Raw genomic sequence first — 24331 nt, forward strand, 5'->3', positions numbered from 1 at the left:
AAGACACGAAGAGGAGCATTATCTGGAGCATTCTCTTGGCAGCCATGTCTAAAGATCCCAAAACACCAGACAAATGAAGTTAGTGTGGTGTTGGGGACCTTGTTTGAACACAAAACTAGATCCACTGGAAAGGCAGGGTATGTCCAGAATGACCCTGGCACTGGTGGTCAGAGGCCTGCCTTCCGATCACTGTCAATAGCCAAGTGTCCATGGGCAGCTCGTTTTGTCTATGTGTGCTTCCGTGTCTCCATCTATGAAATAAGTGAGTGAATGAGACAATTTCTAAAGTCACACATATCTAAGATTCTCTGACTTACAGGTGCATGCTCATAGACAAGTGACCTCTTACAGCAATAAAAAATATGTCCTGAGTGCTACCCTTGCCCCCAGCCTCGGGCAGACATCATTGATTGGCAATAGCGTTCTTTCCTCCTGAGCCAGCCCCAGCCTCAGCAGCTTTCTCAACACAGCACTCTAGTAGCTACTACCACCCACATCCAGAGTTAATACACAAAATAATATTTATTTGCTTTAGAAACATTCAAGCCCCTGAAAGCTTGCCCCCCCCATCCAAATCCCCTAATATTGCCCAGCCAGAGTGTGAGGCCTGCTGGGGCTCTTCACTGTCTCTGAGCTTAGATTTCAGGGGAACTCGCCAGCCTCCCACAGATGGGTAGGCTATCAGGAGAGCTGAACCTACCCTGGTCATTCCGTAACTCCCTGGGGTCAGGTGCCACATCCCAGAGCTCATAGGAGCCCTGGAAGATGTCTCAGAAGCAGTAATTTCTATCCTAAGGAAACATTTCTGAGAAGCAGAGGCACAACGGGTGGGCTGGGGCATTGCAAGACCCAAGCCAGGGATGCCCAACACACACACACATACACACTCACACACAGTCCACAACCAACTCAGGTATTCATGCATGTACATGCTCACACATACACCCTAAGAAGGGCTTCTGGGAGGAAATGACCTGCAACAGTGCCATCTAGTGGGGGCTGGGGCTGTCCTACCCTCAGAGGTTTCCCTGCTGAGCCCCAGAGAGATGGTCTCTAGATTCAGAGCCATGAAGTTCATGGCTGTGTCTTATGGGAAAGGATACAAAAGAAGCGATGACATGAGGATCTGTCTACCTTGGGATCTCTCACCACACCACCCAATTCCCACCTCCACATGGCGCTAAGTGGCCCCTGCCTCCCAACCTCCTATGATCTACACACCCAAATGCCCGACCTTCCACCCCAGCACACTATCTCCAACACAGACACACATTTTCAAGAAATGTGGGCAAGGTTCCAGCCAGATTCTACCTCGGTTATTCCCCAGTTTTGCAGTTTCCTGCCTCTGAAACTCAGTTTACTCTTCTGTATACGGGAAGAATAATAACACCTTCCTGCCTGGGCTGCTGTGTCGATGATGACTCAAAAAGCCCAGCAGCACCCAGGGAGGTCATGGCTTGAGGAGGTCGGGAAGGCCATCTGCTAGAGGACAGGATAGGAACTCACTCCTATAGGGGTGGGAACACCTGGACAGCCCCTCTGTCCCCCACCCCCACTAGGGACTCTGCCCCATCCCTCTTCCATGGGGGAGGGCAGGACAGGGAGGAGCAGGATACCATCATTTTAAATAATTAAATATAACACAAGCCCTAGCCAGGAGGACCACTCCTTGCCTTTCCAGAATCTGTAGGAAGAAGATCTGTTATAGCTTAATGATCTCTGCTTTGGATGTTCCAACCAGTGTGACCCAACAGAAATATTGTCACTTATCATGTCAGGGGACTCTGAGATGAGAAGGAGCATTCCTTATCCCCTCTTAGAAAGGGGGCTTTCCTGGGGGCTGGGAGATGCCATGAGGGCTTTTGTAAGGAGGCTAAGGGAAAGGAAGCCCTGGAACCCAGGACACTTCTGATGCTGAGCAGGGAGCGGTGGAAGGGTGCCCCTGAGACTCCAGACAAGGGAGGAGGACACCCAGGCCCTGAAGAGAACCCAGCCACTCAGCCTGTTGCAGAACAAATGAAGCCCTGGCTACTCTCCCTGCGTGTGAGAGGAAGAAGCCTCAAATGGTGCTCTGAAACGGCTGTGACCTCGAGCAGGGCCTTTCCTTTCTCTGGGTCTCGGTGCCCCTCAGCACATGGGCTGAGCAGGGCTTGGGGGCCGGGTCTGATGGCGCCCTGAACCTGCCACCTCGCTCTGAGATCTCGCTCTCAAATGGCTGCTGATCCTTGCTTCTCTCTCACCCGCCCCGAGCCCGGCCTCCAAGCCTGAAGCTGCTTTGTCAGCCGCGCCTCTCCCCCAACCAGCAAGCTTCGTCCAAATCTTCCACTCTTCTGTTACTTGCACTTTGCTAAAATGTAAGGGCCCCTTCTAAGCACCCTCCCACCAGCCCAGTGGTGCACAGACCAAAAGGCCAGGGCACAGCCCCATTTGTGCCTCCTCCCTGACACACCCGGCATGCCGCCTCTACTTCCCATCCACTTGCGCCCCACATTCCTGCCTTGCTTAGGCCAAAACTCCAGCCAGAGGAAGACCAAGACCTCTGTCTCTGTCTCTCTGTCTCTCTCTGTCTCTCTCGCTCGCTCACTCTCTCTCTCTCTCTCTCTCTCTCTCTCTCTCTCTCTCTCTCTCTTTCCCTCTCTCTCTTTCCTTTTTCTGCTCACTCACTGTTTACATATGGCTCTTGAGCCTAGTATCCTACCAGTTTAAGCACCCCACACCTTTCTCTGTGTGTGTCTTAGTTCAAACCTCAAGAGAAAATGTGATTGGTTTAGTCTAGCCTATGATGTGGGTCCTTGGAGTCAGGTGACCTTCCTTATCTAATGAGTTGTGGACTGGCCCCAGAGGGTTGGGATAGGGAGTATGGTTAGGGTTGGGTCACATGGCACAAACAGAGTAACTGAAGTGTGTGATGTGAAAAGGGAGTGGGGTCAAGAGGTGTATTGTACACACACACACACACACACACACACACACACACACGTCCTCACTTATCATCTATTTGTTCTTACAACTGCAGCAAAACAATGTATACTGAAACCAGTTTTACCACAGACTACTCTATATAAACATTTCCTACAGCATCTCATCAATGAAATGACTTTAAACAAAACCAAGTTATTCAAGCACCTGATGTATAGGTATAATATACAGAGATGTCAAACTGTTTCATACAGCATTGTTTATCACCAAAAAAAAAAAATCATGTTTGTCACTCACTGGATCACTCAAACTTATGGCTTCGCTTTGCATTCACTGAGCATGTGCTGCTCTCCAGACTGAATGGAACCCTGGACACAGGTGAGGAAGTCTAGCCTCAGCTCAGAAACACACACAATCACTGTATGGGAGGAGGAACAACCTCCAAGCAACTTCTCAAAGGGAGGTGCTAGGTACAGGCTGGCCGGGACCTCCAGAAAAGAAAGAAATAACCAACAAATCAAATAAACTAAGCCCCAATGAGAACCCTGCAAAGCAACCAAGATGATATGAAGAGCATTAGTTAGGCCCTTCCTGGGCTGGAGGCAGATGACAGGATTATCAGAGCACTATGGGCCAGTGGCCAAGAGTGTCAGATTCTGGCAGAAGGTCTGGTCTCCCAGTTTGAATCTGCCTTTTGACCCGAGAACCAGCAGCCCCCGCTGACAGATACGGTGTCCTTGCCTCTACCTGAGCTTAATTCAAACCATTCTGTCCGGCCCTAATTCGGAGCTTTTATTGGGTTTTAGGTTACTCTATATATGGCACAATAGAAATATTTTTTCAATCTTAAATTAGAAACATACCACAAGAGGATTTTTTTGAAGGGTTTTAACAACATTGCAGAGTGAAATGTCTTCAACTCTGCAACTGAAATCTAACCAAGGTAACCATCCACTAGAGAGACTTTGCTATCAAGAGTGGTGTTCAGAAGGTGCTTTGCTCCCCCTTTTCCAAAAGTGGTTCACAGTCATCCTCTAATTAGTCTAGGTGTGTGTGCTGAATGTAAGAGCACTCCGGGGTTCCAGATGGACCAGCTGCAGAGATGGACAGAACAAAATTACCACTCCAGCTGGCCTTTCCCATGGGTATGTCCATCACCACCAACCATGGCTATAAAGTGAGGCCTGGAGAAAAGGATGTGCTCCAGTGATCAGGCCAGGGTTCCCAGCTTGCCTGGCATAGTTAGACACTCGAGGCAAGTTGTAAAGGGGACCATTCCCATGAAAGGAGGGGGCGTTAGAGACCAGGGCACAGATGATCTGAGCTCTAGGTGGCCCCAATGTACTTAATCTAGGAAATGCTTCTGGCAGCCCTGCGAAGAACAGCTCCTCCGCTGAGCACTCTTCCAGTGAACACACTTCACACTCTGAGATGAGGGGCTCAGAAGCTCCTTTTCATTCTGGCTGTACCCCTGCTGGCCATAATAAGCCTAGCCTGTTGAATGATCAAAGACACAGGCGTATGGCTTGGCACATGGCAGAGCCCAATCCTCTGACATTTTGGGCCCAACTTAGAATTTTGGAATTAATGTAGTTGTCTTTTGGAAAGAAATCAAGGCAGTGAATAAGAGGCAGCTGATAAATGCCAGAGGGAAAAAAAATAGGAGAATCATGAAAATATGCATAGATTTGTTCTATATGGGGTAATCTAATTCCCCTGAATTGTACCAAGAAACCCTGAAATCTAAACACCAGAGCATCACTCTACAAGGCTGATCTTTGTTCCTGGGATCTGACCACCATCTCGAAGGCAGAACAGCTGGCCAGCTGGATGCCACCCTCACCACAATGGGGGCAATGTCAACACAGGATCAAGAGGACAAATTGCTTCTTTGGAGAACTGAGAAAAGGTGGGCTCAGTCCTCGGTGCACTGAGTAGGAACTGGATTATGTTTGTTAGCTACCACACAGGCCAACTGGCTGAGTGACAAATGCCAAGTAGAATAAAAACAATCTGGCAACTCTAGGCATTGGGACCTGAGGTTGCATGGGGTCCCTCACCCCCATCTAGGGAAAAACCCAGCCCATACTTCTGTCTGTGGCCCCTGTGATGCTGGGGCTTCAGACACGCCTGCACCCAGGGCTGGGTCTGGTCCCTGCTCACCGCTGTGAGCTGGTGGGCAGGAAGTGACCTTGGTACTGAGGTTCCTGCCTGGTGGTAGAGACTAGACCTTCATGTGAAATGGTAGGTGAATTGCACAAGCCAGGGGCCTGACTGATACATTCTTTGGACGCACGTTATAGGAGGAACTCTGAATGAAAAAGGTCTCAGTGGGCAGGAAAAGATGTAAAGGCTTTCCAGAGAGACAGGTCTGGGGTTGGGCCTTGCAAGACGGGGGAAAGGACGGTATTTAGGGATGGTGGTACAGCCAGCGCTAAGGCATGGAGGTGGGAATGCACATGGCATGTCTGAGGATGGCTAAAGCAGGACAAAGGGCTTGTTTGCAGAGGAGCAGGAAGAAGTAAAGTTTCGTCCTCCTAAGTTTATTCCTTGGTGTGTCCTCCTCTCCAAGACTCCTCTGAGGTGGCTCTTCAGATCTCAAATGCCATCTGACAAAGAGAAAGCAGGCAGGGCTGCCTAGAAGCATGCCAAGCCTTCCCACCTCCTGGCCCACAGGCCAGGGTTTTCACAGTGACCACAGACTTGGGAGAAATCCGCTGGCCCTGTTGTCCCCCTCCCCCACTTCTGACCCCCACAATCTTGGGTGGCAGCTTCTACCATTGATAACTCCCCAAGAAGAGGCTCAGTCTGCCCTGCCTGTGGACACAGGGGGTCAGAGTGAGCTCTGGGCCTTGGGCACAGCCCCCAGATGCCAAGCAGGCTGAAATCCAGATTGAGGCTCAGCCCCCTGCCCGGCCTCGGCCTTGGGAATATCACTCCACATAACAGAAAACTAAGGGAGCCTCACTGCATTAGAGGGTGGGGGCAGGGTAGCTTTGGCCCCCCTCCCCCGAGTCAAGGACCCATGCCAGCCTGCTTTCCGCTGACCTGTGAAAATGGAAAAGATCACAGGCTCTTCTTATCTAAAGTAGCCCACTGCAGGGACAGCAGCCGTCCGGCTTCTGGGCTCTGCCAGGCCTCCAGGCTTTCTCTGCAGCATCAGAGTCTCCCTTAACCAGCCCCGACTGGCACATCTGTTAACTCGGCTCATGTCCTTCTGTCCCTCTCTCCTACCTCCTTCCCTTTCAGCAGAAAGCGGCACTTGGGGAGTTCATCCAGGAGCCGCCTCACATGCTGGGTTCCCAAGTGCAGCCTGCTCAGACCAGCAACATCACCATCTCCGTCTCTGCCCAGGCAGGCACGGAGTGAAGGAGAAGAGAGCAGGGGGCAAGTCTCACTCAGCCCAGAGCCCCAGTGACCAGCACAGGGAATTGGGAAGTGACCATGGGCTAGACTAGACCAGACCAGTTCCTGCCCGCAACAAAGTCTATCTTGGAAAGCTGCTTCCCCTTTGTGTGTATGATAAAGGGTGACTAGATTTCCACTGCCCGCTACTGTGTGGTTTACGCCTGCTGTCCCTGCTCCATTCACTCTCGAGAGTGTTCCAGCTGAGATGATAAGTCATATGGTCACCCTGCTGTACCACCGTCCAAGGCTAGTGAGTGGTCAGGACAGGGTTTGAGCCCAAACCTGGCTTCAGATACCAAGTGTATCCACTCAGACGTAAGAACTAACAAAGGCTTGAGAAGGGCAGATGGTAAACAATCAGGATGGTACTTTTATAGAGTAGCCTACAGGCAGCACAAAAAGAATAGGGAGGATCCTGGAAGACCTCCTGGAGGAGGTGATGTGGCCACAGGCTGCGACAGGCAAGCAGAAGGAGGAGTGTGTCCAGAGATGGCAGGCAGCCTGACCTTAGTGCCTGGGAGAAACATCTCATCCTCAGATTCTCTGCCAGCGATCCCTGGCGAAACACTAAGATGGCTGTGAAGGAGGCATTTTTTCAAGTAATGGGTCTGTCATCTAAAATATCTCCATTTTGGCTTGAACGAAGAGGTTTGATCTCCGAATGGAATCTGGCTAGCTAGAACAGCAATCAAAGCCAGGCATCCGACGTCAGGCAGACAAGTGCTTAAAAAGCCCCTGAGTGAGTGGAGGACAACCCGTCCTTCCTCTGAAGTATCAAGGACATCTGCTGGGCCAGGTCACAGGCAGGCCAGGGCGGCATGTGCGGTCTGAGACTCGGGGAGGTCCGCTGCACTGTGAGGACGCCCTGAAGCAGGGGCACCATGTGGGCAGGAGCCAGGGCACGGGCTGGAGGCCTATGGGGGAGTATCACAGAGCCCAGGAAGGCCCCTACGCCAGGATGCCATCCCTGCCTGGCCGATTCTTTCTCATCTTACAGTTTAGCTCCTCTGAAAGGTCTTCCCAAATCCCACCCTTAAGAAGATTAGGATTCCCTCAGTTTAATTAGGATCCCCTGTTAAACTATCTCATAGAATCTGCACTATTATTTGAGTCAAGGAATTTAGCACAGTTTGTAAACAGAAATGTGTTCGATGGCTTATTATCTGATTATCCCCACTACACCAAAAGCTCCACAGAAGCAAGGACTGTGGCTATTTTATCCACCAGTACACATCCCCATGTCCAACACACAAAGTAAGTGTTTACAGAGAAGTTGATGCATGAATACATGACTGAAATTCCACCATTAGAACACTGTCCCTTAGGTCCTTTCACTTATTCAATCAACCAACATGTATGAGCACCTACTATGTGCCAGATCCAAAGCTGGGAAAAGTGGGATTTAGAAAAAATTCTTTTAAAATACAAACACCCATGGGGGCCGGCCGAGTGGCTCAGTTGGTTAAGAGCTCGCTGAAGAGTTTGAGCTCTGAGCAACAGCGGTTCGAGTCCCAGCCTGAGCTGAGCAGCCACTGAGCTGCCAATAGGTAGCAGGATGGCTCAGCTAAAAAACAAACAAACAAACAAAAAAATACAAACACCCATGGGAGAGTTCAACTCTAGGATATTATCAGTTATTCACCTACTGGTGGGAATTTGTTTGGCCAGTTGGTTTCCAGAGTGATAGCTAGTTCAGAGGGGGGCTTGGAGGCGGATCCTCACAGAGGAAGAAAGGCTGTAGATCTGGGCGATGGAAGAGGAAGACAGCCTGAGTGAGGCTCTAGATCAGCGGTTCTCAACCTGTGGGTTGCGACCCCTTTGGGGGTCGAAAGACCCTTTCACAGGGGTCGCCAGGTACTCATATGTGGGCATATCTGCATGTGGGCCTGGAGACAGATAGAGGAGCGGTGTCTCGGTTCCTAAGACCATCGGAAAATACGTGTTTTCCGATGGTCTTAGGCGACCCCTGTGAAAGGTTGAGAAGCGCTGCTCTAGGTGAAGCTGAGAACCTCGGCGCCTGGGGAATGAACAGTAGGGTGCCGAGAGGCGGGGCATGGGCACACAACGGGAAATCACGCCCAGAAGATCCATGTCGCCCTAACACAGCATTGCCCAGGACAGGCCCCGTGTTATATATTTTATACACATCAGCCCAATTAATCCACATAGCAACACCAACAGGGAAGCAGTGTTATCCCATCTCACAGAGGAGGCAGCTGGGGCCAGAGGGGCCAAAGGACACACAGCTAATTGAGAGGCAGGACTTGGATTCATACACAGGCCTGCCGACTCCCAGCCTTTCCCTGGGCCAGGGCTGCTTCCATGGCAGGCCCTGTCCAGACTCTCTCCATGTGGGGATTTTCATGTCAGTAACTACAGGCTATAGCACAGCTTCCGAAACTGACTGAAGGAAACTATGCTCAGCTTTCACCACAGACAGCAGAAGGGAGCCTCCACCTCCCGTGCTAATCTTGCCAGTCAAGGCCCCAAGCCTTGCTTCACAACCCAAAGGACCTTGAGAATGAGGGGCCAGGGCTGAAGATAGAAAGGTCCCACACTTTTCACCAACTCTTCTTCCCAGCTAGGGTCAGTGAGTGACAGTGCTGGTCATCAGCCATGTCAAAACCCAAGGACCTGGGGTTAGTGGGGAGCCCCAATTTGGGGGCAGGCCTTTGGGCTCCATGGACCAGAGAGAGGAGGTAGCTGAGAGGAATTTTGTGCAGCAAGTAGCCCCATCCCCTCCAGTCCCTCCACAAACACTTGCCCGCCCCCCAAACCCACCAGCCAATAGGAGGGGGCTCTAGCAAGCAGGGCAGCAGCAGGACAGGGTAACTCTGTACTGTCCTGCCCCTGTCTGCAGGCAGGAGTGTTTGACAGGGAATGGGGAGAAAGGCCAGGCCTGGGGTCCCAGAGAAGCTGTCAGGATGCAGGGGCAGCAGGCGGGACTCTCAGAGAAGCTGGAGCTTAGTGAAATCAGCCCGGGGACAGGCTGTACAGCCATCACGCCAGACCCACATTTCAGTGCTGGGGAGACCAAAGCCAGACAGGGAAAGGCTTTGCTCAGGGCCACAGAATGCAGGGGGCTGCTCTGCAGTGGACTCCCAGGCCTGGATTCCTCCACAGAGTCCTGGAAATTGTGTTTCTCTCTGATCTCAAACCCTCTGGGGATTGGGTAGAATCAACTGGGCAAAACTGGGCTGAAGAAGGTATTCAAGGGACCTGGGGGGCTTCAGTAGCCCCCAGACGTGCTTCTCCACCTGGGGGCCTGTGATTTCGCATTCTCCCTCCCTTCATGGGTGTGGTCCCCTGAGTCCCTCAGAGATAAGCCAGCCCCTCATTTCTCAGGCACTGACAGAGAACAAAAGGGGGGGGGACCACAAGAGGGGTGGAAAAAGACCAGGTGCTGGCAGTACGCAGACCTGCATTAGGCTCCATACCTGCTGGTTCTCTGTTCTTCAGTCACCACCACTCTGTGTCCTCATCTGCAAAATGGGGCAGTGACAGTGCCTCCCTCAGAGGACTGTGGGAAGATGACACAGGCCCGTGTGCAACAAGCCAAGCACACAGCCAGGCCTCAGGACCTGCTTCCTCTTCTTTGCTATGAAGACTCTCCCCACCCGCCCATGCAATCCCGCAGGTGGGGGGTGTCATCCTCATAGTCTGGTTGGGGAAACTACAGCTTCAGTAGGCACATAGTAGGCCCTCAATATGCATCTGCCCAAAGAACTGACACACGGCTCGTCCATTCAGTTGACAATCACTATCATCCTCATTCCCCTGTTTTCATAACGGGCTGTCACACCCAGAGGATACGATGAGGGCATACACTTTCAGGGACTTGCTTGAGGTCACCATAGCAGGTGGTATCAGAGATTGGACCACAGTGGCAGCAGAGCAGACTTATTAACAGAAAAATCTCTGATTTGGAAATCAAATTGGTTTGACTCCCATTTCAAACCATGGCTTTACCGATTAAGGCTGTGTGACCTTGGACAGGATACTAAACCTCTCTGAACATCAGTTTCTTCTGCAAAGTGAAGTGATACCTTTGTCCCACCGTAGAAGTTAGGATGACAAGAGGTCCCTGGATGTAAAGTGTTGAGTGTGGTATGAGACACTTGGAGGGGCTCAGCACCTACCCACCCTAAACCCCCCTAGAGTAACCAGAGGGCAGGGACACAATGTAAAGGTCTTAAGTACCAAACAGTGATGTTCAGTTCTAGAATGTCCTTAGAAGAGCAGAAGAAGATAGAGAACTACACAGGAGCTTTGTTTTCAAAGACAAAGAAAAATATGATTAAGCAGGCCCGAGAATGCTGTTATAAAAGAATGAAAATATTTTCCTTACCAGGGCATTTGTATGTCAACAGCTGATAGGGGATGGGGACAGCCAAGCACTGCCAACCGTGTGACATGAGGATCCACAGGCAGGGATGAAGCAGGCCCCCGCGGGCCAACGGGGTAAGGGAGAGCTTTCCAAGGCCTCAGCGCTCCAGCCTGAGAAATGGGACTGCCCAGTCTGGATTCAGGCTGCCTCCTTCTTTCTTTTCTTTTTTAAATACGAATTATATATATTTAAGGTGTACAACATGATGATTTAAAATACATATATACAGTGAAATGGTTACTAGAGTAAAGCTAATTAACATATCATCTTCTCATATACTCACCTTTGTGTGTATGTGCACATGTTTGCACAGGTGCACACGCACACAGTGAAAGCACCTGAAATTCGCTGTTAGCAAATTTCCAGTATTCAATATACTATCATTAACTATAGTCAGCGCGCTGTACATCAGATCTCTGAACTTATTCATCCTACATAACTGCCACTTGATGCTCTTTGACCAGCACCTTCTCATTTTCTCTGCATCCTAGCCATAGTACCCACTCTCTGCTTCTATGAATTTGACTTTTTTAGATTCCACATAATAATGAGATCGTGCAATATTTTTCTTTCTATGGCTGGCTTATTTCACTTAGTTTAATGTCCTCCAGGCTCATCCATATTTTTGCAAATAGCCAGGTATTTTTTAAGCCTTCTTTTCTAAGGCTGAGTAATAATCCATTATCTATATATAATATATATATTTGTATTATATATATTCCATATATATTCCATATATATTCCATATATTCCATATATATTATATATATTATATATATTCCATTATATATAATGGAATATATATCCCATATAATGAAATACATATTCCATACATATTATATATATTCCGTATATATAACGGAATATATATATATATATATATATTCCGTTATATATATCACATATATCACATGTAATATATATGTTGTGTGTGTGTGTGTATATATATATATATATATATATATATATATATTCCATAATTTCTTATCCATTCATCCGTGGCTCCTTTCTGTCTGCCCTCTTTTGGTAAACTGTAGTGCAGCAGCTGTAATTAACATCTCAAGGTCGGTGGAGAGAGCTGATATGTTCCAGTCAGGCTGAGAAAGGTTAGGGATTGCTCCTGAGGTCACACAGCTAAGAGTGGTATGGTGAGGCTGGACCAAAGACCACAAGGTCCTCCTCTGCCACACTGCCGCTCCATCCTCAGGGGGTTCTGCATTGTCACTTGGGCCCTGTGAGTGGCACTGATGTGAACCAGACACCTGCTGGCCCACAGGGAAACACTCTCAGCACCTGCTGTCCCACCCTCTCACTTGAGGGCCGGCCCACCTGGTGCTGTCAGCTCTGCCCCTCTCCCCACACCCAAATACATGTGGGAGTTTTCTTTCGAGCTGTCCTCACCTCTGCTCAAGCAACCATGACCAGTTTCCCATTCTCAGGTTCCTTGCCTCCCTCTCACCTTCCCTTCTCCACTGTTGCCAGCCTAGTCCAACTCCCCTCTCCTGATTCTTGGGTCACCGCAAGCACTCTCCTGACCTTGCACATTCCAGCTTTTCACCCCTCCCAAATCATCCACCCTGCAGAAACCAGCTTCTGAGGAACGCCAATACACTTACACACCCCCACCTGTTTTGAATCCTTCTGGACCCCCTCCCCCACAACTAACTACCTGATATAGCTCATAGCTTTTGTGGCTACATCCTCCCGCCGCCGCTGCACAAAAGACATGCTCAATAGATGCATGTTGATAATAGTTTTGTACATTGGTCTGACTAGATTTCACATAATAATTAGATCATGCAATAGTTTCCTTTCTATGGCTGGCTTACTTCACTTAGCTTAATGTCACTGGGATCTCCTTTGGTTTCCAGATTTCACCCGGAGCCCCTAGAGTCTGAGATCCCAGCAGCAGGTGCCAAGCTCAGAGTGGGTGCCCCCAGAGTGCCTACTGATCTGCCCTGGGTCTGGCCACTCTGCATCTTCCCAGTAGGACTCTCACAGCAGACCATGGCCACCCTGAGGAGAGTACACAGTTTGGCTGAAGGGACTCAAAAAACAGCCCTACATTCACCCAGGAGGGGGGCCACACCCCACTTTCCCCAGCCTTATGCACTGACCTCTGAGCCCAGAAAGCACAGGCGGTCCACCTCCACTCCACCTGAGGACAGAGCTGTACAGGATTTAAAACACCTTAGTGTCCTCTGAGTGGAGACTCCTAGGCAAAGAACAGAGGCTCCAAGAGGGATGTACTCCAGCCACCCAGAGCCCTGCTTGTTCTGACCTGTTCACTACACCCTGCCATCCCCTTTATCCAAATCCCCTCAGCCCCAAGGACCGCTGGCTTCAATCCTCTTCCAGTTCCAGAGGTCCACCTCAGAGGAAGCTGCAAGTGCTTGGCAAGGGCTCCCAGAAAACTTGCCACGTGCTGGCTCCGGGTGGGGTAATGATGAGGGCAGGAGCAAAACAACATCTGCTGGAGGCAGCCAATCCAGGGGTAGGACAGACACTCCCTTCCTCTCCCTGCAGGTGGCGGGCAAAAAAGTAGCAACTCCAGGGCAACACTCTCAGGGCGAAAGGGGGAGTAACTGGGAGAGGGCAGCCAGGTTTCCAGCACCGGTGTGTTGTCAGGGTGAGCCTAGCTGGGGGTAGTTCCTGTTTATCCTCTGTGCTCCCCAGCACCAGGGGTACAGGAGAAACTGGAATGCTGTGCAGGTTGAGAACTGGTGCCATGTACAAGCAAGGAGAATTTCCTGAACAACAGCTACCGCTTCTAAAACCTTCCTGGCCCCGGGTCTCTCCTTCCCTGCCATGGGAGGACACAGTGAGAAGGCAACACCTACAAGCCAGAAAGAGAGCTCTCACCAGAACCCTACCACACGGGCACCCTGTTCTCAAACTTGCAGCCCCCAGAACTGTAAGAAAATAAATTTCTGTTGTTTAAACCTCAAAAAATAAATAAAACCTGCCCAGGCCCAGGCCCAGGTCCTGCAGATCAGAGCGGGGCCTCTGACAGCTATGGTCAGGTAGACAAAATCAAAAGCAGACTCCTCTGCCATGCAGCATTCTGGGTCTTCGGGAAGCCAGCTGGAGAACCTGCAGCCCACCCCAACAGGAATCAACACCACTACCATGGTCCTCAGGCCACTGTGGACCTTGCTGTGTGCTAAGCACTGAAGATCCAGATGTAAATGAGATATGGGCCCTTCTTCCACAGAGTTCAGGCTGGTGAGGAAGGACAGCCAGGGGAACAGCCCTGAGTCTGTGTGCTGAGGCTGTCAGGGGTTCAGAGATGCAGACCACTAAGCCTGCCCACTCCCAGCTCCCCTCTGCAGGACTCTGCCAGTGCAGACCCTCTGTGCCTGGGCTGCCACAGTGTAGGCCATATGACTCCACCAGCCCAGTCTCAGCTGATCAGATCAGAGTGGACACTGGCCCAAGAGTGGCCACTGGCCCAAGAGTGACGAGTCTATAAGCTGACTAGTGAAAAGATGAAGAGGACCATGAAGAGTCTGGCTTTAGAGAACTGGAGTTTCAAAAGCAACTGAATTAGACTGGGAAGGGCCACGAGGCAGGGCTGGGGAAAGAGAGGCCTTGACAGCCACACACAAGCTAAAGCAGCAGAAACTATGAAAATCCTGGGCTTAGAGACACAGGGGTCAGACAGTACTGAATCTAGGGTCAGCGGGGCTACGGTGGTCAAGGAAGGCTGCCCAGAAGGTAAACCTCAACAAGTGTGAGACCAGACCAGGAACTTAAAGGGTCTTCTGGATGTAGGATCAGGGCTCAAGCAGCATTCAGTCCATCCAAGAAACATGCTCACTTCCAGGCCCCATACCAGGATGACTAAGACTTCGTCTGTGCTGCCAAGGAGTCCACAGCATGAAAGGAGACATAAAGGTTAGTCTGATGATGGCAACACACTGCGAGAGAAGGAAGCCAGAAGACTGTGGGAGCTTAGGCAGACACATGAGCCAGCCTGCTTTCCACAGAGAAATTCATCTCCAAGTCAAAAGCTACCATGACAATGGGGTGATTCTAGAAATGGACCAGTTCCGCTAGATAATAAATGGCTCTGCTTGCATGGAAGAGCCCAGGGGTCCACTCAAACAACTGATTGGTTCCAGCCCCAAGAAAGAGCAAAAGGCTGATTGTCCACTGGCATGCCCATTCCTGGGGAGGTGGGGTCAAAGCGAAGATACTCTGCCTCTACGCCCATTCATGTGGCAGTGGCCAGGCAGCTCCTCAAACCAGCCCAGCTCCAGCCTCCACACTGACTGCAAGCGCAGGGGTGAGTGAGCATTTGGAAAAACCAATCAGACCAACTCCACAGGGCCTATGAGAGAGGGAAGTAAGCAAGTGACTGGCATTCTTGGGCCCTGGATTCTTAATCTGAAAGGACAAACATCCTGCTCCATGAAGTTGTTCTAAGGATTAAATGAGAGTATGTATGTAGAGCTTGGTTCAGAGCCAAACATCCAGTAAGTGCCCTGCTACCATTAGTGGGCTGGGCTGGGCAGTATAGTCCTCCAGGCTGGGAGCTGGGTCCTCTTCTTTGCATCCCCACCCCATAGAAGGTTTGAGGAGCTCATGCATAAATGAAGCACTTTATTCCCCCTACTAATGTATTCATTTCCTTGTTTATTTTCTGCCTTGTTCTAAAAACAATTGGTTAAAACCAATACCTCTTAAAATCAGGAGGTTACCTGGCTTCGTGTTTTGTTTCTTTTGTCTTTGTTGTTTCACTTTACATGGAACTAACATTTACTGAGCAACTTTGATTTTCTAAACTAGATGGTTTACATACAACATCTCATTTGAGGGAAAGTTACCTTTCTAATGCCTAGAAAGTACCAAGCATAAAGCATGAACCCAATAAATATTTGTTGATTTGCCTGATTGATTTGCACATGGTAAGCACTCAGTAAAAATTGTTATTTTTACCACTTGTTTATGAATACTCACAAATGGTCATGCTTGATAAAGAAGATGAGGCTCTCTGGACATGGTTTCTGTGTTTGGGATAAAACAAAAATAGCTGAGGCAACCAGAGAAAATTCTCCTGAAGTTAAAATGATTAAAGGGCTTTCAAGAATAAAGATGTCAGATTTCTAGTTAAGATGGTAGAGCAGGTAAATGCTGTGCTCACCTCCTCTCAGGATCATATCAATTACAACTAAACTATAGAACAACCATCACTGAGAATCGCCTGAAGTTTAGCTGAACAGAAGCCCTACAACTAAGGACATACAGAAGAAGCCACCTCGAGAGGGGCAGAGACATGGAATAGGCTGGTCTCACACCAACATGTGACTGTTAAAAGTAGGGAGATATCTCCTCTATGGAGGTTACCCCCTGAGAAGTGAGGGGTTCCAGCCCTACACCAGGCTTCCCAGGCCAGGGTTCCAGTGCCAGGGAGAGAAGTCCCCATTATTTCTGGCTGTGAAAACCAGCAGAGATTGTGTCTGAGTGAGATGAAAGGTGGCTGCTGTTCTAGGCATTCCTCTCAAAGGGCCCATGCACAAACTTATTCCCTGATGGACTCACTCACTCTGATCTCCAGAGCTGGGGCAGCAACTCGAAAGGCACCAGGGACATACAGGGAAGAACTGAATTGTTGTGTTTCAAGGTGAGGGCTGGAGGGGCAGCTTTCTCCCAGAGGGAGGAGGTGGCAAAAGCCACTGTTCCTTTGTTGAGCCCTCCCCGTCCCTGCATGCAGACACAGGCAGACACCACATCTGAGTCTCCATCAAACTGGCTATCACCTTTCATCTGCACCACCCCAGTGATAGCCTGAGACCCCACTCCACCCAACTTTCAGGCACACCCAAACCATTTCCAGTGGCTTTTCCATACAAACAACATGTCTTAGTTTATGCTGCAGACTTTCAAAAGATCTCTCAAAGATTCACAAAACCCAAACAAGCAGAATCTGGCTTCAGCATGTCCTATACCTCTGGCCAAGCAGCCCTAAGCCCAGCACTAGAAACAGCCAGCCTCAGTTTACAGATTAGCCTCTCAAGGCACATCCAAGCCCAGTGCAGGCAGTGATCATCTGCAGAATGCCTTGTGGCTCATATTAGGTGGCCCCAGGAAGGACACAGACTGTGGCTAAACTTGGCCTGCAGAGGGTCCCCTCCCAGAAGGCCCCAGGGCTGGCATGCCTTGTGGCCAGCTTTAGACCAAGCTGAAGCATCATGCAGTTGCCTCCAAGGACAACATAACCAAAGGGCAGACTGAGCAGGCACTAGAGCCCCACTAAAGTGAACCCTACTCTGTAGGGTCAGCCTTTGTACCACAACTCCTCCATTGCAGTCACAGCCAGTCCTCACAACTAATCAGCCTCAGGGTCAAACCCTCCTATTGATGTGCAAACAGCAACCAAGGCTAAACTACAACAGGGAGGTACACCCAACCCACACAAGGGACACACCTGGAGCACCCGGCTCTGGTGACCAAGGAGACTGCACCACTGGGTCCCACAGGGCCCCAACTACATAGCCACTCTACTAAGACCGGGAGGCATAGAACCCCTACCTAATACATAAAAACAAACATAGGGCAGCCAAAATGGGGAGACAAAGAAACATGTTCCAAATAAAAGAACAGAATAATGCTCCACAAGAAGAACTAAACAAAATAGAGAAAAGCAATCTACCAGATGCAGAGTTCCAAACACTGGTTATATGGATGTTCAATGATCTCAGAGAGAACTTCAACAAAGAGATAGGAAACATGAAAATGGAGAGAAAAAAACATAAAAAACAACCAGTCAGAAATAAAGAATGCAATAACTGAAATAAAGAATACATTAGAGAAAATCAGAGTAAATTAGATGAAGCAGAGGACTGAATCAGCAATTTATAAGATATGGTGGCAGAAAACACCCAATCAGAACAGTAAAAAGAATCCAAAAAAATGAAGATAGTTTAAGGGGCCTCTGGGACAACATCAAGTGTACCAACATTCACATCATAGGGGTACCAGAAGGAGAAAAGAGAAAGCAAGGGATTGAGAACCTATTTGAAGAAATAATGACTGAAAATTTCCCTTACTTGGAGAAGGAAATGGATATTCAAGCCCAGGAAGCACAGAGAGTCCCAAACAAGATGAACCCAAACAGGCCTACACCAAGACACATCATAATTAAAATGCCAAAGATTCAAAACAAGGAGATAATCTTAAAGCAGCAAGAGAAAAGCAGTTAAGTTACCTACAAGGGAGCTCACATAAGACTGTCAGCTGATTTCTCAACAGAAACTTTGCAGGCCAGAAAGGATTAGCACAAAATATTCAAAGTGATGAAAAGCAAGGATCTACAACCAAGCCTACTCTACCCAGCAAAGCTATCATTTAGAATTGAAGGACAGATAAAGAGCTCCCCAGACAAGAAAAAGCTAAAGGAGTTCATCATCACCAAACCAGTATTACAAGGAATGCTAGAGGGACTTCAAAATGGGGGAAAAAAAAAGTCAAAAACATGAATAATAAAATGGCAATAACAACATATCTATCAACAATTACTTTAAATGTAAATGGATGAAATGCTCCAGTCAAAAGATAGGACTGAATGGATAAGAAAACAAGACCCCTACATATGCTGCCTATGAGAGACTCACTTCAGATCGGAAGGCACACACAGACTGAAAGTAAAGGAATAGGAAAATGCTATTTCATGAAAATGAAAACAAACAAAAAACTTGAGGTAGCAATACTATACCAGACAAAAATAGACTTTAAAACAAAGGCTGTAATAAGAGACAAAGAAGGGCTCAGTAATCCCATTTCTGGGTATTTATCTGAGGAAGCCAAAAATGCTACTTCAATAGGACATATGCATCCATATGTTCATTACAGCATTTATAATGGCCAAGATATGGAGGCAGCCTGGGTGTCCAACAATGGAAGAATGGATAAAGAGGAGGTGGCACATATATACAATGGAGTAGTGCTCGGCCATGGAAGGGAATGGGTTCTTGCCATCTGGGGCAGCATGGATGGACCTGGAGGGTACTGTGATGAGTGGAGTGTGTCAGACAGAAAAAGACAGATGAAATGTGATTTTGATTATATGTGGAACCTAAAGAACAAAATAAACAAACAAACAAAACAGAAACAAACTCATAGATACAGAGAACATTTTGATGGTTGCTAGATGGGAGGGGGTTGGGGTGAGTGAAAAAGGGGAAGGGATTAAGAAGTACAAATTGATAGTTACAAAATAGTCATGGGGATGTAAAGTAAAGCATAAGGAATATAGTCAATAACATGGTAATAACTGTGTATAGTGTCACGTGGATACTAGATGAGTCAGGGGGATCACTTTTTAAATTATATAAATGTCTAACCACTATGCTATACACCTGAAATTAATATTAAATAATATTGAATGTCAAAATAAATAAAGTAACAGTGTCTAAATGTAACAGTGTCTAAAATTCCCCATTAAGCTGTTTGCTCTGCTTCCAAAAGATGTAATTCTTTTCTACTGCCTAAATCCATCAATAAAATCTGCCACATGCAGTTCTGAGTGGGTAGTAATGTGGAGGGTGAAATGATTGGGGCAGCGTCCATCTGACTGACATGAAGAAGAAAAGGTGCACATAAATATATGGTGATGGAAGGAGAGCTGACTCTGGGTGGTGAACACACAATGTGATATATAGCTGATGTATTACAGAATTGTACACCTGAAACCTATGTAACTTTACTAACAATTGTCACCCCAATAAACTTTAATTAAAAAAGAAAAGGTGACAATACACACATAGCAAGCAAACACAGAGTTGATTAAGAATTTGGGCCGGCCAAGTGGCGTGTTAGTTAAGAGCTAGCTTGGGGCGCCAGCTCTGAGCAGCAGGGGCCCTGGTTCAGATCCCACATGAGGGCCAGTGACACTGCCCTCTATAGCTAAGTTGGTGAACAATGGCTCGACCTAGAGCTGAGCTGCTGTGAGTCACCGGCTACAGCGTAGGCTGCAGTGGGGCTGCAGTGGGCTGCCATAGGCTACTGTGAGCAGCCGACAGCCAGTGTGAGCTGCCAAGAGCTGCTGTGAGCAGCCGTACAGAGGCCAGTGACTGATCTGCCTCACCCGGGAAGAGCGCAATGATAATACCAACATAGGCCAGTGAAGCGATGTCCTCCACAACTAGGCTGAAGAACAAAAAGGACAGCAACTTGTCTGTTCCCCTTCCCCAATTCCCCAATGCTGTTCCCCTCCCACAACCCCCCAATAAAATCTTTAAAAAAAAAAAGAATTCACCCACAGCAAGCCCTCGTGACCACAGAAACACACACTGCACATAGTAATCTATAGGACAACCACTAAAAGAGTATGTGATTTCCAAAGTAACTGGAACAAAATGGAATAATTAAACAAATCCAAAAGAGGAAGACAAGAAAAAAAAAGAGAAACTTCATGTGGAACAAATAGAAAGCATATAGTAAAATGGTAGATTTTAATATAATGAATGTAAATGAACTAAAGGCTCTAATTTAAAAACTTCAACTAAAAAATTATCAGAAATATTTTATTTTATTTATTTATTTTTAGAAACACATAAAACATAAGTATACAGAAAGGTGCTATAGACTGAATACTTGTGTCCACCCCCAAAATTCATATGTTGAAGGAAAGGTAATGGTGTTAGGGAGTGAGGCATTTGGAGATAATAAGTGTCCTCATAAAAGAGGTCCCACAGAGACTCCTTGCCCCTTCCACCAGGTGAGGCTACAGTGAGAAAAAGGCCGTCTTATGAGAAAGCAGGCCCTCACCAAACACCTAACCTGCCGGTGCCATAATCTTGGACTTCCCAGCCTTCAGAACTGTGAAAAATAAATTTCTGTTGTTTATAAGCCAGCCAGTCCATACACGAGTATTTTGTTATAGCAGTTCAAACAGACTAAGACAGAAAAGTTATAAGTAAAAGGGATAGTAAAAGATATACCACGCAATAAATAATTCAAAGAAGCGATGTGGTTATATTATTTTGTTTGTATCATTACTTTTTTTAATTTTTTATTTTCAATTACAGTTGACATTCAATATTATATTAGTTTCAGGTGTACAGCATAGTGGTTAGACATTTCTATAACTTACGAAGTTATCCCCTCGGTAAGTCTAGTACCCACCTGTCACCATACAGAGTTATTACAATATTATTGGCGGTATTCCCTAAATTCTATTTCATTTTTTACTTTACATGCCCATGACTATTTTTTAACTACCAATGTGTACTTCTTAATCCCTTCACCTTTTGCACCCAGTCCCAAAAACCCCTCCCATCTGGCAACCATCAGCTCGTTTTCTGTTATCAGTCTGTTTCTATTTTGTTTGTTTCTTTATTTTGTTCTTTAGATTCCACATATAAGTAAAATCATTTAGTATTTGTCTTTCTCTGTCTTACTTATTTCATTTAGCATAATACTCTCTAGGTCAGGGGTCATGAAACTGCGGCTTGCGAGCCACATGCAGCTTTTGGGGTATGATCCGTCTCAAAAGTTTGCCGACCCCTGGAAGAGCCAATCCTGTTCCTCACAACAATTTAAAAATTATTCGAGAGCCATAAATACATTTTTACAAATAAGGAAAATTTAAAGTAATATTATAAATGAAACTATGATAGTTATATTTTCATTTTCAATGTTACTTCAGAGCCACATGTACGTACCCAAAGAGCTGCATGTGGCTCAGAGACACAGTTTGCAGACCCCTGGCAGCTCTTCCGTCTCAAAAGTTTGCCAACCCCTGAGCCATCCATGTTGTCGCAAATAGTAAGATTTCATTCTTTCTTATGGCCAAGTAATATTCCATTGTATATATGTGCCACATATTTTTTTAAAAAAACAAAAACAAAAAAAAGTACTATTTATTAAAACATGAAAAACATTTCCAGGATATTATCCAACTTGGAAAATAAAAAATGTAACCCATGGTAAGAAAAATACAAATCATACACTGAACAGAGGAACAAATAAGGCAACCAACCTTTATAGGAATCAAGACAGCACCATGAATTTTTAAAACTTCCTAAAACAGTAGCATATCTTGTGTAGAAAACTGTAATTAAAATAAGGTAGTTTTTATTAGTTGTGTAATCTAAAAATATGAGGAAATTTTGGACTCTGTCTCTAAAAGGACCACAAAGTTGTCAGTGAAATATATATTTCTTGAGACAATGGGAAAAGTTCCCATTTATGGGAAATATGTTCTTTTTGTCACACAGTGAAACAAAGAATATGTTTTCAAATGAGAAATCTTTTTCTCTAAAATAATCTCTTTAATACCTCAATAATACAATAATTGGGAAATGCAATTTTTCAACTCACTCTTGGAAAAGGTTATAATTAAACAGCCATACAGAAATCTTATTGCTTGGCACCAGATTTTTCAAAAATTAAATAACTATTTAAACGACCATATTGTTGTTAAATCCTATTTCAAACTTTTACATAGTGCTACTTTTCTTTGTAGACCATTCACTCAATCTAATGACAACCTAGACTGAATCTTGCAATGTACAAGTCACAATCCACTTCCAACCATAAGAAATTATCAATCTTCTGTTTTTATCAAAATCATGTTAAGGTATTTATAAAATTTAACTAGGATTTATCTGTAATCAATGAAGGACCACAGAATATTGTCTTATGGCATTCTATGGAAAGTCTTCATTCCTTTTCTTTACTCAGCTTCCTCTTCTGAAATACTTTTTTCATCGGCCTCTTGATCCTCCTCCACTTTTTTCAAAGGTTGAAAAGATTCTGGTAATAGTTTTCTGGAAGAGTATGGCTGTGGTCTGCACATTTTTGAAGGACAAAGGCAATCTGCAACCAATATCATACCAAGTCCTAAGAGTCCTGAAAGCAGAGTTGCTAAGCAAAAACTTACGAGTATGATTCCCCAGACCAGTAATCTAAGGTCTTCAATAAAATAGTTATGGCAAGTCCTGATCCACATAGATAGCTGAAAGAGTGCTGACATACCAATCAGAACAGAACCTGGACCAAACCAAGAAGAAACAAGTTCAATACTCTTCTTCCCTTTTCACTTATAAAGCTTATGAAGTCCTTCTTAGTCCTTGGGTCCTGATAGCACCTAAATTCACCACCTTTACAATGATAAATAGTAGGAAGAACAGTTATGATAAATCGTCCACTCAGTCCTGGCTCTGTAACATCTGCTTTTGCAACATTAACCTCAAGACCTTCTCTCCATTCGGGAAAACTTTCCCATTCTGGTTGAAGATTCTGACAAGCAAGACACTCTGAGGCATAAAATTCTTTCATCCAACTCTCCTTCCAGCAACTCTCTCCAGTTCTCTTCTGTGATGATGTGACCGACACTCTGCCTCCCGTGGGGTCCAGGGAGTCCTTCAAAGCAACAGCATCAGAACTGCCAAAGGACCCACAGGACTCCCAAGGGCCACCATGTCTGCAGCTCGCCTACCCAACAGCAAGTGCCGTGGCCCCCACCTCCATGCAACAGCTCCTCTGTGCCGCATCTTCTTTATCTGGTCATGGACACGGACGTTGCTTCCATATCTTGGCTATTACTAGTAATGCTGGAATGAACATAGGGATGCATATATCCTTTCAAAGTAGTGTTCTACATTTCTTTGGATAAATACTCAGGACTAGAATTGCTGGGTCATTAGGTAGTTCTACTTTTAATTTTTTGAGGAACCTCCAAACTGTTTTCCATAGTGGCTGCATCAATTTGCAATCTCACCAACAGTGCACAAGCATTCTTTTTTCTCCACATCTTGGACAACACTTGTTTGTTGATGCACTGATGATAGCCATTCTGACAGGTATGAGGTAATATCTCATTATGGTTTTAATTTGCATTTATCTGATGATTAGTGGTGTTGAGCATCTAGTGTATGTCCTCTTTGAAGAAATGTTTACTCAGGTCCTCTGCCCATTTTTAATTGGATTGTTTAATTTTTAGTGTTAAGTTGTATGAGTTCTTTATATATTTTGGATATTAACCCCTTATCAGATGTATCATTACAGATACTTTCTCCCATTCAGTAGGTTGTCTTTTTGTTTTGTTGAAGGTTTCCTTTGCTGTGCAAAAACTTTTTAGTTTGATGTAATCCTATTTGTTTATTTTTTCTTTTGTTTCCCTTGCCCAAAGATAGATAGATAGATAGATAGATAGATAGATAGATAGATAGATAGATAGATATAACTAATAGCAATGTCAAAGAGTCTACTGAGTGTATGTACACTACTATTAGAAGAAATATTAAGGCAAAAATCTTTACAAGAAAATAGTAGAGCCAGTTCATGATGACAAAAGGCTCAATCTATTAGGAAGATAAAACAATTCTAAGTATGTGTGCAGTTAATAATATTCCCTCAAAACATATAAAGCAAATATGGGCAAATTTACAAGGAAAATAGACAAATTCTTAAAATGAGAGCTTTTAAAAAACAGTAAATATTTTTAAAAGCTGATAAAAAATCAGTATGGATAGAGAACATTTTAACAACATATAACTAATAGAAAATTATAGAGCACTGCCCCAACACCTGAAGAATAAATTTTTTTCAAATACACATAAAACAATGACAGGATTAACATACACTGGACCACAAAACAAGTCTCAACAA

General features: G+C 46.2%; 1 pseudogene; it reads right to left on the bottom strand.

The window, feature by feature from the left end:
• Nucleotides 1-22315: 22315 nt before the first annotated feature.
• LOC109394116 (thioredoxin-related transmembrane protein 1 pseudogene) lies at nt 22316-23142 on the bottom strand (annotated as a pseudogene).
• Nucleotides 23143-24331: the final 1189 nt, after the last annotated feature.

This window comes from Hipposideros armiger, unplaced genomic scaffold (assembly GCF_001890085.2).
Source record: "Hipposideros armiger isolate ML-2016 unplaced genomic scaffold, ASM189008v1 scaffold_410, whole genome shotgun sequence".
Lineage (NCBI taxonomy): Eukaryota > Metazoa > Chordata > Mammalia > Chiroptera > Hipposideridae > Hipposideros > Hipposideros armiger.